Source organism: Danio rerio, chromosome 23 (assembly GCF_052040795.2).
Source record: "Danio rerio strain M-AB ecotype USA chromosome 23, GRCz13ab, whole genome shotgun sequence".
Classification (NCBI taxonomy): domain Eukaryota; kingdom Metazoa; phylum Chordata; class Actinopteri; order Cypriniformes; family Danionidae; genus Danio; species Danio rerio.
Window position 1 is genome coordinate 26,352,973 of NC_141043.1, and position 22,288 is coordinate 26,375,260.

The 22,288-nt window shown below is 35.2% G+C and overlaps 1 long non-coding RNA gene across 4 annotated transcripts in view; it reads right to left on the minus strand.

The window, feature by feature from the left end:
- LOC137489184 (uncharacterized) overlaps window positions 1–22,288 on the minus strand; it is a 298,052-nt gene that overhangs the window by 152,327 nt on the left and 123,437 nt on the right. For all 4 annotated transcript variants that reach the window (XR_015523546.1, XR_015523547.1, XR_015523552.1 and 1 more), the window contains one exon: window positions 5,515–5,678. This is a non-coding gene — a long non-coding RNA (uncharacterized LOC137489184). The remainder of the gene's footprint in view (window positions 1–5,514; window positions 5,679–22,288) is intronic.

Consider the following 22,288-nt stretch of genomic DNA (forward strand, 5'->3'; position numbering starts at 1 on the left):
ATGTGTATGGGCCAAATTACAAAAAAACTATTTACTACCATTCTTTCATTCAAAATGTGCTTACCCATTACACCCCCAACCTGAAACCCCACTGCTTACACTCACAGATTGGTAGGAGCTGGAATGCCAGAAGAGCGGCATAGGTTGTAAAAATGACAAACCATACACATTGCCACAAATCTAACTATACTGTAAATCTTTGCCAAAATCAGCCCGACACTTGGTTCAACTGTCAATTTGGGACAAACCGTCATAAATCCTACCACTAAGCAGGGACCCTAAGCCTGTGAACTAGGAAAAGCTGCCTGTCATTGGTCACCAGTCTTACATTCATGAAACACATTGGACAAACCATACCATAAATTATTACCATACACCGTCCAAAACATACTCATAAATTATTGACATAAGGCAATAAATCATCTTGACACTGTGTGTATTATAAGACTACTTATATATATTTTGAGCCTGATAAACCAATAGAATAAATTTGAACATACGCTAACATGTAAAAAAACATAATAATACTTAATTAGATGATGTATTATTGTAACATATGGTGACGCAGTGGTGCAGTGGGTAGCATGTTCGTCTCACAGCAAGAAGGTCGCTGGTTCGATCCTTGGCTCAGTTGGCGTTTCTTTGTGGAGTTTGCATATTCTCCCTGCGTTCGCGTGGTTTTCCTCCGGGTGCTCCGGTTTCCCCCACAGTCCAAAGACATGCGGTACAGGTGAATTGGGTAGGCTAAATTGTCTGTAGTGTATGCGTGTGTGTGTGCAGATGTTTCCCAGAGATGGGTTGCGGCTGGAAGGGCATCCGCTGCTCAAAAACTTGCTGGATAAGTTGGCGGTTCATTCTGCTGTGGCGACCCCAGATTAATAAAGGGACTAAGCCGACAAGAATTTTTTTTTTATCTATGATCTGAGGTGTCTTGTCTTAAAACACAATTATGGTTAAAAATCTAATAACCTGGTATATTTGTATCAAGTTTAATTGATTCAAATAAGTGTTAGTCAACATCCTGCTGTTTTGTGTTTGTTTTCAGTCACAACAGAGTTCGACTAATAGTGCAACTTCCTGGTTAAAAAAAGTCCATAAATAAGGGGAAATCTGAAGCTGGCATGACCTAAGCATAACGTGCTTGCTTCAAGCCCCTATGGGGAAAATGCAGAGCAGTGAGTATGACAAACTGATGATTTGTAAATAAAACTGGGTGGTAAAAACACAACTAAGCATGTTGTAGTACATTTGATAGGAGCGGGCGTGAAATGGCTTATATGGGTTAACAGGAAAAGCTGCTGATAACTGAGAACTATTTATTCAGTTTAGACTTGTTGTGGAGAAAGAAAGAAATTTTTTTTTACTTTGAAATAGTTTTTTCCTTATATACAGGAGGAACCAACACTTTAACTATTGTATTAATTAAAACTAAATACTTAAGGCATAAATATATATGCTCCAAATGATAACATTATAGGTTTAAGATGTCCTTGATGTTCTGATAAAAAGTTTTGCTCTTCCTCAGCGTTTTTTTTTTTTTTTTAATGTTTTCCAGTGCAAAGTGAAAAGATTCTTAAATTAAGATATATTTACATGAAAACAAAATATTACTTATTAAATCTTGTTTATAAAATAAAAAAATAGAGTTATTGTATGATAAAAAATAAATAATAAAAAAATTTTTTATTATAGGTTCAGAGAAATATCAAGTTGGTTTGATATTAGGGGTGTGAACCTTCACTGGTCTCACGGTTCAGTTCGGCTACGATTATCATGTTATCCATTCTGTTCAATTCAATATCCCGACACATTACGGTGCATTGACGCCGCTTTTCATAAACAACTTGATATTTTATTAGCAACACAATAATAAGACAATAATTGTATTAAAATTTATAATTTATTAGTATATTTACATATTATTAGTAGTTCAATTTTGCCCTTTAATACAAGCAGTCAGATTCATTAAGTGAAGTTTCACAAACTAATTTCGAGAGGAGCACATGATAGGATTGACTACAGCTGATCCTTATCACTAATCACTAACTAGTCAATCGGATCTTTCCAAATTTAATATAAATATCCAGCTTAAACTTCAATCCTCAACTTCGTTTAGGAAAACCCCCCTATCCATTCCTTCTCCCTCCACCTCGGTTCTAAGTTGGGGCAACACTGTGGCTCAGTGCTAGCACTGGTGCCCCACAGCAAGGAAGTCGTTGGTCCAAACACTAGCTGAGCCAATCGACACTCTCAGAGTTTGAATGTTCTCCCCGTGCTCGCGTGGGTACTCCAGTTTTCTCCCACACAAAAAAACATGCAACAAAAAGTTAAAGTCACAAGCACCTACTACGTGAAATTAGGAATCTATTCTTGGGAAGCTATCGAGAACTACCTGATCTCGCATCCCTCCTAATGCTTATTGACCAGGCGGGAGCCTTGGGCTCATCTATCTCCGAGCTCAGGGTTCTCTCCCGGACAGCATGCCAAACCTGCTAAAATAGTCAAGCATTATCTAAGTGTGAACTCTTAAAAAGTTCTTAAATGCCCATGACTGATCACACACTTAAGAGAAAAGGCTGCGATTAGCTCTAAAGGTCAGCAAACGGTGATGTTAAATGGCCGTGGCAATCAGCTGATCCATTATAGATGGAAACGCGGTGGAGAAAAACTCACTCTGCAGACACACTCGTGTCTGGATCCACAAGTAACGTTTTTGTTGTAACAGCCGAGAGAGGAGATACAACGTTACCTCACAAACATGCCAGCAGGTCAAAGAGGCCATAGAGACAGAGAGTTTACAGCTTTTATTTTTTTCCTAGCTTGGTTCCAAAGTGCTTCCCTGTCAGTAAAAGACTGTCCAGCAAAACTCACAAGAAGTAAATTGTGCAGTTATCTGCTTTTTAAGTAGTTGGAGCATTTCAATTACTTGTGGTCTTCTCCCTCGCCACATTAAGCTACCGCCATATTAACGCATATAAGATAAATGACATCATCACATAATAACCAGTTATCATTATTTATTACTGAACCTACACCGAATTGTTCGTATTTGCATTGCTCTGCATCAGTAATTTTGACACCCCTAATATATGTATGAATTAAAAAAAATAAATAAAAAATTATATATATATATATATATATATATATATATATATATGTGTGTGTATAGTTTTTTTTTTTTGCAGAGCAACATTTAATGCATGACTGATATATTAAGACTGCCATTGTTAAAAATTCATTGTTAAAAATAAATACATAAGTTTTAATACCTGCAAAAACTCTACATGAGCAAAGATAAAAGCTAAAGAAAGGGCTTAACCTTCCAACACTGCTGAATGTTGATGCTGGTCAAACCATTTTTATCAGCTTTTATGGTTTTAATTCAGAGAATTTTTTTTGTTTTTAAAGTTTTATTCTTTTAGTTAAATAACTTTTATTTAGGACACATAATTCAAATATATATATATATATACCTTTTTTAAATATGTATATAAAACACTTGCTTTATGCAATGTAAAATTTTCTAGCTGCAAAAATTAAACATCATTAAAAGACCACAACGTCAACAAATACACAATTGCTTAACAATTACAAGTTACAAATCTGGCCAGTGTCACTCTGCAGTTAGTAGATATAGTTTACACCCCTAACCACGCCAGTGATTATTTATTTTTCTACTTCTCGGGTTAAAGTCTGAGAGAGAAGAAACCCAAACCCCAAACACACCCACACACACACGCGGCTTGATGTCAGACGGCAGCTGAGGAATCCTGGAGCTCCATGCACACAGTAAATCTCACGTCACTGACCAAAGGACACGTTACACTACCGCTCTCTGGCCGTGTCCAGTCAAACGCTGCTCTGTTTTCACTGTGGGGAGGCCTCCGGCTGCATATTTCGGTAATTAGGCTTTTATGCTCAGCAGTTCTGCAGCTGTGCTGACATTTGGGTGTCGCCCCCCTGTTTCTCACGGTCCTGCTGCCAATCCTGTTCGGCCGCTGGTCACTGGCCAACACAGAGGTCCATGTGTCACAATGAAGGTGCTTTTTTGAAAATATATTCCCGGCAAGTGGAAGTTAAATGTGATGCCATGTCAAGGTCAACCCGCAAAACCACAACTCGCTGAGGTGCTATTAAAAAGACACGCTTGTAACTGTATGCGTACAAGAACATGTACTCTAAAATCCTACTGTGCAAAACTCATCAGATTTTACAATGTCAAGAACACATTGCACATAATGTAAAGATGTATTCTGGATGGTTGATAATGTGTAACTAAGAGCTGTGATTAAGATGTGTTAAACTGACACTGTTTTCACTGAAAAATTGATTGACGTTTTTAAGCATTTTTGGCTTCACAGTGTGTTTTTTGTACCTTTTGGATCTGTAAACTACAACAACACAATTTTGTGAAAGCAGAGATGTCATACACATGTCTTTATACAGTCCACCATGGATTGTTTTCCCCGCTAGCCTCTGGGAAGAGATTCGGCAGCATTAAAAGCAGAACCAGTTTCTGCAAAAGTTTTCTCCAACTGTCCATCAGACTGCTAGACTCTTAATGGTCACAATTTATTTAATTATTATTTTTTTCACTCTAAAACTTGTATGCACTATTATAAATTGCACTATAGATTCACCTGACAATAAGTACAGTCAGTCAGCTGCTGTGTATATAATATATTTACCCATTGTTGTGTGTTAATCTTTACTGAAACTGCAGAGCCAATGCTATGCACCAGTACATTTGAATGACAAGAAAGTTTGTCAAAGTCAAGTTATAGATATGCACAATTTCCATTTCTTCAGTATAAACTGAACACTGTGTCCTAAACAGGTGCATTGCATTTTTATCCAAAACTGTAATGTGAAACTTCACATTGACACTATCTTATTTTATCTGATAAAGTTTGTTGTTTTTGAGGAAGCGGATATATCATATTTTATTATCATATGTTTTTGAGGATGTGGATATATCATATTTAGAAACTGAATGCACATGAAAAAAACCACACATAGTTTTAAAGATTGAAATAAAAATTGAAAAATACTATAAAAATGCTTTGAATAAAGGTTATAGTTAATGTCAGCTAATGTATCTATTTACTAACATAAAATAATTATGAACAATACTTGTACAGCATTTATTATAGTTCAACATTTACTAATGCATTATTAAAATCCAAATGCAGGCTTGTTATTATTAGTTAATGCAACATGAGTTAACATGAGCTAACAATGAACATCTGTGTTTTTATTAACATTAACTAATACAACCTAATTGTAAAGTGAAACCACATATGTATTACTCTGTATGAATCCATTAACTAACATTAACTAATGGGACTTTATACTCAAGTATCACTACTTTTGATAATATTTTATTTTAAGTCATACTTGTATTATTTAATTATATTTGAATTAATTATTTAATTATTTAACTTTTCCACTTATAAACACAAAATAAATAAATAATAATAATAATAATAATAATAATAACAATAATGGGGTCACCTCACAGCAAGAAGGTCACTGGTTCAAGCCCTTAGCTGGGTCAGTTGGTGTTTCTGTGTTGAGTTTGCATGTTCTCCCTGTGTTCGTGTGGGTTTCCTCCAGATGCTTCGGTTTGTTGGCGGTTCATTCCACTGTGGTGACCCCAGATTAATAAAAAGACTGAGCTGAAAAGAAAATGGATAAATGAAAATTAATTAATAATTTTAATAATAATAATAATAATAATAATTTACTTTGTAAAGCCCCATTAAAACTTAATTCTCAAAGCACTTTACACCTAAAAAATACAAGAATAGCAGAAAAGAAATAGTTATGCAGGAGAACAGTTAAATGCCAGGAGAAACACTCCTTATATGTATTTACTTTTTTTTTCATTTCTGTCCATATCACAAAGTTACAAAGAACAACAAGACATATTAGATGACAGACAATAATAACTAATACTTTTTGCAAGCACCACAAACAGGCACAGTCTCCTCACACACTTCCTTTCTTATATATAAACAAGTAGCAAAAAAAGACTATTTAAGTAACATAAACACTCCTCCTCTTTAGCTGCATGCCGACAGCTTTCCAAAATGTCCTAATAAGCCATTCCCTTTGAGAGTTTACTCATTAGAGAGAGTGTAATCGCGGGCCTTTAGCTGAATGACCTTTTGTGTCCCCAGAGAGCTGTTAAGCAGCAAAGCAGCACGTTGAAATGTATGTTCGCTGCTCTATAATGGCCCCATATGTTGCTACTTTAGCCCTGACAAAAGAATTTAAAGCACTGCTTCCAAAGCCAGGAGAGTACCCAAAATTATGTGCAATTTTGAATGTATTAGTATCCAGTTGTAAGGTAGAGGGCTGTATACAGTACTGGTCAAAGCATGATATATTAGTAAGAATTTTTAAAATTAAATGTTTACATTATTAGTTGATTTATTTAAATGAAAACTGTAAAATTGTGAAGGATTATAGTATAGCATATAGCTAATCACTAACTTTAATTAATTCAGTCTTACTCTTCAGTATCACATGATCCTTCAGAAAACATTCTAATATGATAATCTGCTGCTCAAGAAACATTTATTGTTGTTACTGTTGTTATTATAGCTATGTATGCGTTATTATTATGTTGTACATATGTTGAAAATCATTAAGCTGCTTCATATAACTAACTAACTAACTAACTAACTAACTAACTAACTAACTAACTAAATACATTATATGCTATCGTTTTGAAATCAGGACATTTTAATCTCCCGGCTGCGTCAGTTGCTATTTCTGTGTGGAGTTTGCATGTTCTCCCCGTGTTCATGTGGGTTTCCTCTGGTTTCCCCCACAGTCCAAAGACATGCGCTATAGGTGAATAAAGAAACTAAGCCGAAGGAAAATTAATGAATAAATCTATTATATATATATATATATATATATATATATATATATATATATATATATATATATATATATATATATATATATATATATATATATATATATATATATATATATATATATATATATATATATTTATATTATAAACAGTAAATCCGATTATTATAATGATTTCTGAGGGATCATGCCACACTTCTATGAATTTTTAATGCTGAAAATTCAGTTTTTAATCCCAGAAATAAATTTAATTCTAAACTACATTTGATCAAAAAAATATTTTAAACTGTAATAATATATAATAATTCACAATTTAACAGTATTTTTGCAGCGTTGGTGAGCAGAATAGGCTTCTTTCAAAAAATAAATAAATAAAGCCTTATGAATGGTATAGCTTATGAGGGATGTTTGGCAATATCTGCAGAATGTGGATGAGTCAGAGGGGTGAGTTCGGGAGGGTCGGGATGTCCCTCTGCGTCCTCCCGGAAACCCTGCTCCAGCTGCTGCCCATTATCGCAGGAATGTATCCTTGGGTCGGATGCCAGCAGTGCAGCAGAATATTATTAATGCGGTGACCACCAGCCTCGGCCACTTGTGAGATATTAACATTTCACACACAGATCCTTCCCATGAACTCCCACATGCCTCACCAGCGACGGCTGTGCACCTTAAACTCCAGCAGTGGGGCAACTAGACGAATACCGGACGTTTCAACAAGTAGTATTTACTGTGGAGATATACAGTGGGAGAATTTGTGTCTTCTAACATTTCTGTAAAATGCACTTTTGATTTGATTTTAATTCCAATTTGTTTACTTAACAGATTTCAATTTGTTATTTTTTTTGTGTTCAAATATTTGTAAAGCTTGATGCATTAAAGTATCACATAAACAAAAATCATCTGACATATACAAGTTTGTATCTGTATACGCAGTTAAATAATATATATTTTATAAATAATTTCATTTATTAAATAAAACATTAAAATATATAATTTACAAAGCACGACTATCCTTAGCTTAACCCACTATATTGAATTTTGGAATGTGAATTAAAAGTTAATTCATTCATTCATTCATTCATTTATTTTCTTTTCGGCTTAGTCCCTTTATTAATCAGGGTTCGTCACAGCGAAATGAACCACCAACTTATCTAGCACAATTTTTATGCGGCAGATGCCCTTCCAGCTGCAAGTCATTACTGGGAAATACACTCTCATTCACACACATTCACTATGGACAATTTAGCTTACACAATTCACCTATAGCGCATGTCTTTTGACTTTGGGGAAACCGGAGCACCCGGAGGAAACCCATGCGAAAAACAGGGAGAACATGCAGACTCCACACATAAATGCCAACAGACCCAGCCAAGGCTCTAATCAGCGACCTTCTTGCTGTGACAGTGCATCCCACTGCATCTGACCGGGTCTAAATCAAAAGTTCATTAATGAAATTAAAAAGTAGTAACACTTGTTTGCATGGCTACCAATGAAACAACAATGTCAGTGAAGATCGTGAGATAAGTGAAAAATATAAATATTGTGATTCATGTATGATAGGTGAAATGGAAAAATACAAGCCAAAAACGGCTTCAAAATATAAAAGATGCCAGCATTTTGTTGTAAAATGGCTTAATTTAAGGCAGAAATTACTCTGTCCACTGTGAAAAAAGATCTGTTTTAAATTTTTCAACTTCAACTGTTTTAAGTCATTTCAACTTGCATCAATTAAACTGACACATTTAGCTGCTAGATGTTAGTCAGATAACGTTTCTATGTTCCTTCTTAATGCCAACTGTGGAAAAGCTAGCGATAAAATACTTATAATAAACCGCTATTTGTTTACCTTCAAGCTCTGCTTCAGTTGCTTGCCGTGTGTGCACGTGAAACAGCCGGTGAACACCAGCACAAACACATACTATCTACCATAAACAAAAGCCTGACCTTTTCTGTGTTTACAAATACAAGCGCAGCCGTTTAGAGCTTGTTTCAGGTTAATAATGTCAGAATTTACTGGTATTTTGGAATGGATGTGTGAATGGTCTTTTTCAGAAAACTCCGGAACGTTCTTGCCTGGTTGAACAGCACTTTTTTGAATTTGCCGGTAAAGTCATTCCAGTAATTTTACGGATATTTACTGTATCGTTGTGTGAAAGGGGCTAGCATTGTATCAGACCTTCAAGCTCACTGTTTTTGATAATTTGCCTGTCTAGGCTCCATTTAAACTAATGTGTTTTAGCTTTAAAAAATCTAACTTTCGCTATGGATATGCCTTCTGTCCACAATGCCCCAGAGTATTAAACCCCCAAAATCAGAGACTTTAGACATTTTGACTAGGGCAATTTTTTGTTTGAAAACACTTGAGCTCCATGTCAGTGTAAATGGAACAAAATGGAGTGGCTATCCACATTCGCTTCAATTTTTTTATATAAGTTAGATGAAACCCCAATGTGGACATGGTCCATTTTCATTCTAAAACGCTGTAAATGGGGGATATCTATACAGAGCCCATGTTTATGGTATGGTTTAGGAATTCTTGAATGAAAGGTCCAGCCTCTTTAAACTTCATTCTCAAGATCTTTTGAATCCAAGGACCTAGACATATACGTATAACAAGGTAAAACAAGCCACCGACAATACGTTACAAGCCCTCAGCAATACACAGTTCCGCTTTAAACAATCTCCTCCATTATACTAAGCCATAGAGCACCTGGGTAGGCCATGCTATTTGGCCTAATGATACGTTAAACAAAAAATTAATCTGGTAGGTTCTTAAAATATTTTAAAGCTGCCTCCTAATTACAGCGAATGAAAAGCAAAATCAAAACGCTCAGTGCAGTAATTGGGCTCTTTTCTTTGATGCCTCTATAGATGCCATTGAACGCAGAGAACCAAGCCAAACAAAACCAGTGCTTTCACTGACCCAAAGCTTTCCCCTAATTACAGCAGCTTTGTATAATACAGCTGTGCTCCCCTCGGCCTTAGGGTCGCATCTACACCCTCCCAAATGAGGAGCATTTCAAAAGCATTTCTCCAGACGCACAGGAAGGTAGTTTGCACACAGCGGACTATCAGAGATGACCTGATTAAATAGAGTGGCCAATATCTGAGCAACGTTTTCTCTCGGCTGCAAATGGGGAACAGATTTTTGCTGGTGTAATTGTACAAAGTTGCAACAATTATTTAATGGTTTGGGCTGTTTGATTACAAGGCGTCTGTTGTGTTTTTCGAAGGGCAGGGGTGAGGAGGACTGTGGGATGTTATCCGGTTATAGTGTACTTGTGTTTTCACACTTGTTCTACAGGCCACATTGCAGACATGTGCCAGAATGACGGGCAGCCACGCAGGCGACTGAACAGACAAAACCCATCAGTCTGCTAAAAATCTGCCTGTCAGTATCGTTGGAACGCCTTGGTCCAAGTGATACTAAAATGTGAAAAGCAGCATTTGAACTCATTAGGCGCATCTCAAATCGCATACGTATGCACTATTCTACACCATTTTTTAGTATAAATAGTTTCAGTAGTGCATTCACACTAAAAATGTAAAAAATAAATAAATAAATAAATAAAAAGAACTAAGAGCACTTCAAATACCTGGATGATGCACTTACTCAACATTACAGGTAAACATTAGAGTGGAATGTTGGACACTTCGGGCCCTATCTTACCCAGCACAATAATGCCCAAGATGTGTCTGGCATGATTTGTTGCTATTTTCACACCAGCACAACCTTAATTTTCATGTTTTGTGCCATGTTAAATAGCAAATTCATCTAAAGCCTCATCTAAAGTCCAGCACAATTATGCGCCTATATGCAGGTCCAGATGCATACACATTGCCTTATACACACAGGATGTACAGCAATACACAAATTTCATTACATATGAAAAAAAAAAAATAGGGATTAAAATGTCACAAAAATGATTAATTTCTACATACATATAAAAACCACTGCCTCCATGCCTTCTTCATGTTGGAGGGCTTTTTCAATTTATTCAAGACAATTTGCATTTGTATGTTATTATGTTTTGTAATGTTATTATTATTAGCAGTTTTAATTATTATATGCATATTTATATTTGTTTTGGGGAATAAGAATAGGACGTGTTTGGATATAACTGATATAAATAAAGTGGATATAACGTTATTATTGTTTATTTATTCATTTGCTAAAAATTAGAACTGAATTTAGAAATAGTTTTTAAACAAACCTTTGCATTTAACAAACAAAATTAAATATGTTGGCTAACTGTTTTCTCACTGGTGAAGCGTTCAGTTTTTCCACGTACAAAGTCCGCCACGTAAATAGGAAATGACACAACTGACTCTTAAAGGGAATGGGAGATGAGACACTGATGGGGTTAATGCACGTTATGCTCAAAACACACCCATACTCATTAAGAGAATAAGCACAACCCTGTTAGACTATACACCACCATCGCATTTTTCCATCCTTAAAGTAGCAAAAGTGGATTCGAACATGCCCTTATGCACCATGCGCTTTAGACTTTGCACCTAGATCGTTAAAATAGAGCCATTTCTGCACTCAACACTGTCAGGTTTGCTCTCATAGTGGAAGGGGAGGAGCTATCGGCATTGAGGTTGAATTTCTTTCTTTAATTATTTTGGATTGTGAAAGCAAAATTGTCTCACGTAAGGGATTTTGCTACCTTCTGATGGTGAATACGGTTGTATTCATGACAGGTACTAATGGTAGTTTGATCATTTATATCCCTAATTTGGTAATCATTAAATGTTGCCTGGGAAATAAATTGCATTTCCCTTTAGTTAAAAACGATTTTGTTCTATTTGTCATGACACTAAACTCTACACTACACGCTATATAAGAGCTTGAGTGTATGGTGTATAAGTGCAGTGTGTCTAATGATTTAAAATAAAACTGACTTACCTACAATGTGTACTGCTACTACTTCTACAAATGATTGATTGATTATATTTATTACAAGTTAATAAAAGTTACTGTTCAAATTTACAATGCCAAATTTATAACTAATGCAATGTAATAAAATAAAATAAGATTAAATAATTCATTTTTATTAAAGCCTATTATTAAGACTGGCTGTTTATTAATATTCGTAAAGTATGATCATATTCGACATCCCTAATCCTATGCCCAATACCTAAACCCAATTGTTGCCTTTCTAGTTATTTAGGTAAGCAGAAATTGTGCAGTCAATTGAGTTGAAAGTCTTATTTAACAGATAATTGACAACACTTTTGCGACACCTTTATACCATTAATAAATGTTTTTTTACTAATAAACAGATTTTACTCTCCTGTTTACTATTTAAAGAAAAAAAAAATGAAATTGTACTCACAATTTACTCACCTTGAAATTATTATAAACCTTTATGAGTTAAAGAACTTTATTTTGAGCAAAGCTGAAAACCTGTGACCATTGACTTGGTAGGAAAAACAAATACTCTGGAAGTCAATAGTTACAAGTTTTTTAGCTTTTTTTCTTTTTCTTTTTGTGTATAACAGAAGAAAGAAACTCAATTGAAGGGTAAGTAAATAATGACGTTATTTTCATTTTTTGGGTGAAATTATTTCTTTAAGTGCAACATTAAAGTTAAGATTAATGTACACTAAGTCCACTTTCCATACTTTATTGACCTTATTCTGAAATGTGGTGTGTTCGCTTTTAAGATTCTTTTAGAACCTCCGATTCAGTTGCCTATGGGAGAATGACTAGCAAAAAAACTGTATATGACTATACATAGAAAGTAGAATAATATAATAAGAGTTTGCAACATCAAGCAGCATAACAAGCAGTTTCTAAAACTGAATGAAGATAAATGAAACCAAAAGTCTCAAGCCAAAAATATTCTATAATGGCTGCTCTGACTCTTACGCAAAGTATAAGGTCAATACATTAAATGAGGTTTCATTACATTGTATATGCCATATTGAAAGTTACTTTGGCCACATCCACATTCAGGATGCCACTTCCTTTAGAAAAAAAAGGAAATGGTTTAACAGTCAAATGCACTGGCCAAATTGTGAGAATTGTTTGTTTACACTTTCATGAGAATCCAGTCATAGTAGCCTATATGATTTGTTCACACCAAGAAACGTAAGGTCTACACCACAAGTGTTGTGAAAACAACACGGAGGAACAATATCATGTGAATCAATTTCAGAATGATTTTATTTCAGTTGGCAAAAAACAAAAACACTGACAGAACAATCTGCATTCAACCTGCTCTGAACATAAAGAATGAGAAATTTGCAAATGACAAAACTATATATATATATTTTTTTGGTGTACTTTCTCAAAAACACAGCCCTTAACAATAACGTGATATTAGACCATGTTCACACATACAGGGGTATTTTTTGTTTAAAAAAAAATTCTTTTCACATGAAAATGCACTGTGATGCACTTAGGGAAGCCAAATCAATAGACAGTGATAAATGCCTTAGATTAAAGCCACGTTGGCCAATCAAAAAGCAGAAAACAGCATGCACGCTGACATCATGATGCAAAAAAAATCGCGTGAATCGAAAGCAGCTGAGACTTTTATTTTAGTATGTTGATGTACTAAAACTGAATATTGACTTTTTTGCACATTATTTCTTCATAGCAAACTAAAAATAAGTGGGATCTATTATTAATATACAGTTGCTATGGAAACCCCCAGGTTGACATCAACAGAAGCACCACAACTTCAAACGCAGAAGCAAATATTCAGATTTTGATTGAAGACTACCAAAACAAACACTTTTTTTTCAGTGGGTTAACTTGCATGGTTTCATTATTTACTTTAAAAACGACAACTTGAAGTGGCAAAATAAACATTATAAATTTAATTTTACATTTGCTTTTTTGGCTAATGGGTTTATGAAAATCTTCGTCAAGCTGGAGTTTTCAGGAAGTTTCGGTTTTATTCACTTGATACTGGTTTTTGTGTGAATGAATAGCAAATTCATATATGGAAAATTGCAGTTTTGAAAATGCCCATGTTCATGTGGACAATCATCAGTAGGTGTAGTATTATGTGGCTTTATTTTCACCACCACTGAAATTGATAGAAAGTGATTTAACTCAAAACATTTTACACACGGTTTACACCTAGCATCATTCACTTGTCATGACAGTCATGACAGCAATATCTAATGAGTGACATGAAATTCTATTTTAGAGATAGAGATCATGGCTGGAACAACAGTATACAAATTATGACAATTATGTAAGCTTTTTAAAATTAGACATTTAAAGTAATGCTAAAAGTAACAATAGATTTATATAAATATTTTTAAGGAATGTAAAAATTAAAATGTGCCAAAGGAGATTCTGCAAATTAGGTGTCACCGTGGCTCAGTGGTTAGCACTGTCGCCTCACAGCAAGAAGGTCACTGGTTTGAGTCCCAGCTGGGCTAGTTGGCATTTCTGTCTTCGCATGGGTTTCCTCCTGGTTCTCCGGTTTCCCCAACAGTCCAAAGACATGCAGTACAGGTGAACTGAATAGACTAAATTGTCTGTATTGTATGAGTGTGTTTGAATGGGTGTGTAAGGGTTGCGCCTGGAAGGGCATCCTCTGTGTAAAACATATAGCTGGTGGTTTATTCTGCTGTGGCAACCTCTGAAATAGAAAATAAGCTGAAGGAAAATGAATCAATGAATTCTGCAAATTACTGTAGAAACTGTTCCTTCCATTCCCCAATTTCTCAATCTATTTCTGCAACACAATTATTTAATTAACATTAAATGTCACATTCTAAACATTTTCTGTTTGATTATTTACTTGTTTGTGGATTGAGGTATTTTTTTTATGTTTCTATTATTTTTCTATTTTCTTGATAAATATATTGTTTAACCTCTTAGCCAGCATCAGATAATTCCAGAAACATTATTTTGCATGATATTGCCATTAAATTCAAAACATATTCTCGGGAGATGTGTGGCTTTTGACCTATTACTTTTCTTTATTGCTCCACCACTAAGTGTCTAATTTAAAAAAATACATGAACTGTGAATGTAGACCAAATTATACAGCAACTGTTACTGTTTTAGTTTGAGAAGGTCATTTTTGAGAAAATGCCTCTGATGGTGAGGCAGAGGTACTGTAGGTCTTAATAAACTTTTTGTTGAAATCTCATTTTGCATGCTATCAATTTCAGAATGATTTTATTTCAGTTGGCAAAAAACAAAAACACTGACAGAACAATCTGCATTTAACCTGCTCTGAACATAAAGAATGAGAAATTTGCAAATGACAAAACTATATATATTTTTTTTTTGGTGTACTTTCTCAAAAACACAGCCCTTAACAATAACGTGATATTAGACCATGTTCACACATACAGGGGTATTTTTTGTTTAAAAAAAATTCTTTACAATAGTTTTTTCTCATTACTTCATAATATATAACTTTTCATATATTTTAGCATGGACCATAGTAAAGCTCAAGGTGTCTTTTTCTAATGTTTGTAGCTCACTGGGGTTAAGAACTGTTACTCTTTAAAGTTATGGTGTAAATCCCCAAAAGTGAGCGCTGGCTAAAATATATTATATTATATTATATTATATTATATTATATTATATTATATTATATTATATTATATTATATTATATTATATATAGAATTTAAAAACGTGATCATGGATAATTAGCCTCAGATTTGAAAAAGGGCATAAACTGTAAGCTTCATAATATAAGATTGAATTAGACACACAGTATGTGCATCTAATAAAGTTTAATGATTGGATTTTAATTCTATGAAAATGTATCCATTTAATTTCAAATGCACTTGACTTGCAGACAAACATTTACTTAGTTGTGTCATACCTGCTGTGGACAGACAAATTGCTTGTCTCAGGAATTTTATGCAATTGCGTCTGATTAAGTAAACTGCAGCAACTTCACAATACTACAAACAGGCATGTCAGTCATCTTTGAAAGCTCTCTAATAATAATAATAATAATAATAATAATTAAATAATAATAATAATAATTTGGCTAGGTTAAACCCCTACTATTTTTTGAAGAACATCCCAAAATTTTTAATGACCTTGGTTTAACGTCTCATTCGAAAGACGGTGCTCACTGAGCAGTATAGAGTCCCCTTCACTATACTGAGTCTTTAGGATCCTCACAGACAGCAGGTTGAGCACCCCCTACTGGTCTTACTAACACCACTTTCAACAGCAACCTAGCTTTCCCATCCAGGTACTGACCAGGCCCAGTCCTGCTTAGCTTCATTAGGCTACCATGTGAGAGTTGCAAGGAGCTTGCTGACGGTCTCTAAAAGCTGAGGTTAGCATAAATGAACTCCAACACATTTACAAGCTCCATAAATGCATACACTTCCCAATCCCATACATCAGCAGCATGCACGTGCATCAGCCCTATGTGAATACAGCAGCTCTGTTGAAAGGCATTTGCAGGCAGAGAAGTGGAGCAAATGTGCTGGTGTGTAAAGACGGTCGAGAGGCCTATATAGCAGAATGTGGCTCTGCCAAAGCTCCCTCTCAGAGGCCACGCACGGCCCCCTTTCAGAGCCGGCCCAATCGCCTCTAATCTCTGACCCCATCAATAAGATGTATTCAGACTCCATCAAACAGCCGAGCTGCTGTGCAGGCGGGCAGAAACCGCTGGGGGAGAACCATGGGAAACACTCCTTTAATTGTCCCTCGACCTTTTTAAAGAATATTAAGCTGCATTAGTTGTCTATGAGCCTTTCTTTCCTGGCCTTTCTTTTGGAGAGGGCTACAGCAGCCCACTCAGCCAACAGGCCATTAAACGTGACAGGTCTTTGTGGAGAGAAGGGAAACACACGGCGGAGATGAGGATGAGGAGGGCAGCGAGAGGCTCTGGTTTACATCAATCCTCTTCGGCCCACACGAAGGACTCCGTATCTCCCATGAATAATTTTCTGTCCGCTATAGGCTCCCGCTCAGCTGCCGCCACGAATCCCGGACACTAAAGAACATAATTGCTGTATAATGGTTCCATTTCCCAGTCGCATTCTCCGTGGTGAGCGTTATCGTCATTACGAATATTATGAGAAGCCTACAGCTCGGTTATTCCCCCAGCGGGAGATATAGGGCCGCTTCGGAGAGGAATGCCATGAAGGAGGACTTTTGATAAGTTGCAGTGTAGGATCTAACCTGTGGAATGCAAGCTTATTAAGAGAGTACTGCCTTTACACGCTTCGCTAATTAATAGTTGAACAGAACTGATCTGGGAGATTCTTCTTTTAGACACAAGTTGTAAAAAAATTAACAGAAAATAGTGCAATATAGAGCATTTTTCTGCCTTGCAACAGTATAAAAGACACCATGATACACTCAAAAGATTTTGTTCAAACTACTTATTTAAAATAAGCTGAAACAACAATTCTTGAGTTTTTTTTTAGACAACTTAATTGATTTATGTTCAATCTACTTGAATTTGTAAAATTAACAAGTTAACTTGATTCCTTCATGTTTCATTTATTCATTTTCTTGTCGGCTTAGTCCCTTTTTTAATCCGGGGTCGCCACAGCGGAATGAACCGCCAACACAGCGGATGCCCTTCCAGCATTTTTTACAGTCTAAGCAACTCTCATAATTCTCATAACTGTGACTTTATCACAACCTTAATGTTAAAAACCAAACTGATAGCTCTCAAATGCACATATATAATGTTACAATTACAAAATTACATAAATCATTTACAATTTAATATATTTCACAACTACAACTAAAGCTCACATAATTGTGACTCACAATATGACTCAGTATTTTGGGGCTCTACGGTATCACAGTGGGTAGCACATTCGCCTCACAGCAAGAAGGTCACTGGTTCGAGATCCAGCTGGGTCAGTTGGAGTTTGCATGTTCTCCCCATGTTCGCTTGGGTTTGCTCTGGGTGCTCCGCTTTCCCCCACAAGTCCAAAAACATGCGGTACAGGTGAATTGGATGAGCTAAATTATCCGTTTGTCTATGTGTTTGAATGAGTGTGTATGGATGTTTTCCAGGGATGGGTTGCAGCTGGAAGGGCATCTGCTGCGTAAAACATACACTGGAAAAGTTGGTGGTTCATTCTGCTGGGGCAACCCCAGATTAATGAAGGGACTAAGCCGAAAAGAAAATGAATGAATGAACAAACAGTATTTCAGATATTTGATACTTTGCCTCTCAAGTGTGACTTTATTTCAAAAGTACAAAATCTTAATATATTTCCATTGCAAACTTCACATTTCAAACTTAAAGTCTATATTCATTTGAAAACTACGTGAAAATTCATTGCAATTTCATCTTGCGAGCAATATTACATCTCTGTGTATCAATATTAAATCTCCCAATTGCAACATTTATAACTATTTTAATTCCGATGTAAAATATCTAATTTGCAGCACCACTTATTATAATTACTAATATTATACATTATATTTTAATTTCAACTTTGAATCGCAAAACTTTTTATACGTTTTGCAAATTTTTATACGTATGTCAAATATGATTAAGGTAAAAACAAATGTGCAATGCAACTTTAATTTTTGAAAATTATTTATGTTTGTAATTGTTTATAGAACAAAAATCAATTGACGACACATTAAAGACTCTATGCACTGAAAAAAAAAATATTCAAAGTTGATTCCTTGGATATACAAAAAAAATTTACGTTAAGTGGCTGTAAACATTTTATTTGAGCTGAATTTAAACAAACAAATAAACTAAACTGAGCATGACTAAATTTAATTTGTTTGTTTAAATTCAACCCATATAAATTGCTTGCAACAATTTTAGCAGAAACCATTTTTTTCAGTGTGGATCTGCATACTAATACACTGTCATTTTAAAATCTTTACACTTTGCCACCTTCAAACCACTAGGTTTTACTCACTTGTGTTTTAGTTATTTGAAATATAATATAATATTCTATGACTACTTCTTACACTATAATAGCTAAAGGTCAGAAAAAGTTTTGCATTGCTTCAGTTTTTACAATAACAAAACAATATTTTCACTCATAAGTTGACATTAAAGTAGACAAGCACATAAAATCACTTTTGTGAATTGAAAACAAATCTTGTATTTGACTTTGAACTTTTAATTTCATTGTTTAGTCTCACAATTGCAACTTGGTTCATTGTTAAAACTCTCAATTGCAACTTTGTTTTGTAATTCTTTATATCTCCCCACTGCAACATCTCACCTCTCAGATTACAACTGCTACTTTAAAGCAGATAACCTCAACTTTGTCTCTTACACTGCATTTTCTACTTTGAACCAGACTTTCAATATAATTTAACTCTCTTTGTCACAGAACATGCAATTATTTTATCAATGCGCTTTGCTCTTTTCCGTACAATCTCCGGCAAGTGGGCAATGATAAAAGGATCATTTAATTGGAAAGAACAGCAGGCTCATGGGCAGATGCACCTGACAAGCATTTGGAGAGGTTAAAATGATGTTTCGCAACCTTCCTTGCTTTGGGGGGGAAATTGTTATTGTGAGCTTAAACCACCCAGTGAATAGTTGCTTTTCTGAGTAAATTATGCATCACCTCCTTTTCACGTGTAGTGTGTTAAAAAGCTTGCCTTGACCTTGTGACACTAAGCATAGAAATTCAACATAAAGCTCTTATAGAGTCCCAAAATGGCATATGTTCTATTGAATAGAGGGTCCATTAATCAACAACCATTAAGCCCTAAATAGGCAGATTCTGAAGGGGGACATGGAAAGCCTAGCCTTTTAACTCTTTTGCTTCTAAAATGTGTTGATATGATCCAGAAAAATAATAATAACATGAGGATTCATCACCTTGCCATCTTTTAACTGGCTGTAGATATAAGACTAGACAAGAGCGATACCAAAAACGGACAGAAGGGGGTTGGGAATGAGCGAGGGTCTTTTGGTGAGATTGGGTGGGGCGCTATTTTAGCCGTGACACAAAGGCGTCGCTGTGCAATCAGCTCTGTGTAAAATTGGTGCTCTGTGCCGGGCACAATGGGGCACAAAGGCAGGGGGCTGGTGGCCCAGTCGGGAGCGTTAGGACACAGCTGTGAACAGAGCCTGCACAGCCCCGCTCAATATGGGCCCTCATCACATCTGTAGAGGTCCGGCCGCGGCTTCCGCAAGTCCGTCACACAATGAGGGTCCTCAGCAAATCCTTTGTTGTGACTTTCAAGGCCCTTTTTAGCCAAAATCTTAAATATTTCATTAGGCCCCCTTCGCTCGCTCCCATTCTTCAGGTCTATTATGAAGAGCCGAACTGCGCTTTACCCTGAAATCCATTCCCTTGAGGGTCAACAAAAGACTCCTCCAAATCTGTTTGAGTTCTGATGCAATCCTGTTGCTCCTCAAACACGCCAATGTTTAAGTTTCAAGCTGTGAAAAAAAGAGAGATAAACTTACTTTTATCTCTGTTGTGTGTTCACATCAGCCGTGAATATTGTGAAGGTATGTGGATGGATCTTCATCAAGCTGCGACTGACACTTGATGTAAGCATAACATCTGCCATTTTGGCATGCATTTGCTTTTTGAAAAATTGTTTGTTTAATCCATGATGAATTAAAAAAGACCAAAAACTTCAAACTAATTTTGATATCAGTAAATGTTATGCAATTTGAGATATTTAAAAATAAGTCTTGATAACAATAAGATACATGTGTTAACTGTTTAGTTACCTTTATTACATGACTTGAACAGGACCTACATTTGTTCGGTAAAATGAATGGATCTTAAAGTTGAAATAGGAATAATACCAACATTTTGCTCTTTTTTTATTATGATTTATAGCCACTGTAAAAAAAACTGTTAATAATCTGTTTTCATATTTTGTGATTAACTGGTGTTTTCTTTTTATTTACAGATGTGAATTGCATTATGGGATATTGATTACTACTCTCTCAACATTTGATGTTAAAAAATTCAACTCTACAGTTTAACAAAGTGGCTTTTATTGACATTTTAGTAGTTTGAAAAAAATATATAATGTATAAGATATAATCTATTTAGAAATAAGTCTATTAATTAACAAAAAAATAAAAGGCAGTTTATTACAATGTTTTCCTAGCATAATATACAACACCAACCCAGACAATACAGTGCATCCGGAAAGTATTCATAGCGCTTCACTTTTTCTACATTGGACGGTCTTCCAGCAGTCAAGCACACCACCAAAATATCAATGGAGTGGCTTCACAACAACTTGGTGAATGTCCTTGAGTGGCCCAGCCCGAGCCTATACCTAAATCTTATTGAACATCTCTGTAGAGATCTGAAAATGGCTGTACACAGTCACTTCCCATCTAACCTGATAGAGCTTGAGAGGTACTGCAAAGAGGAATGGGCAAAAATTCCCAAAGTCAGGTGTGCCAAGCTTGTGGCATCATATTAAAAAAAGACTTGAGGCTGTAATTGCTACCAAATGTGCATCAACAAAGTATTGAGCCTAGGCTGTGAATACTTTTGTATATATTATTTTTCAGGTTTTTATTTTTAATAAATTTGTAACATTTAACTTTTTTTTTTCACATTGTCCTTATGGGGTAATGCCTGTAGAATCACTGTAGAATTGAACTGTCACTAAAAATATAAAAAATGTTTAACCTTTTCAACCTTTCATGGTTAAAGGTAGTTAAAAGAAAAATCAAGATGTCATAATGAAATAAAAAAAAAAATTGGGGAAAAATAAAGAAAAAACAAAAATATGGAAAACTGTTAATTTACGTATTTTATTAAAATTTTAAATAAAATAATTTATTTCAGACTCATTTGTTTTTACAGTGTACTAATGAGTAAGCATAGATTTGTAGTACTTCATTTTAATACTTACTTGAACATTGACTTGATTTCAGGAAACTGATATCAATTATGTGCAAAATGCAAACAGTAAATGAATTTTGTTTATTAATTCACCAAATAAACTGATTTGCATAATCTGACATCAATGATAGTTTTGAGAATTAATATAAGATCATTTTGGAATTGGTTTTCTTAATAATAATAATAATAAAAAACTTCAACTGCAACTTTTATATAATTCTTTTACCAAATCATCCTCTGCAGCTCTTCAAAAATGTCATGCCTTTGTGGAAGTTCATCTAGCAAAGTATGTTTGCTGATAGTTATCATCTGACAGCTTTGTTTAATAGCACTCATAGACTAGCAGCAGCAGATGATAAACCACTCCCATACAAATATTAAACACTTGTTAATAACTTTTGCCTCTGTGCCGCAAAGAGCTCTGTCAGCTTCGCTAAACAGCTCTGAAAAGGATTTGCCTTTATGTGAGGCCTTAAACTGCCGTGCTGATTTGGCCGATAACAATGAGCAGCCTTTTGTCGGGGTTGAGGGGGCCTTGATTTATCCAACACTTTAAGCAGCCCTAATGAATAATTCAATGTTATCATTCAACTTGCCGCTCAGTTATTATGTTT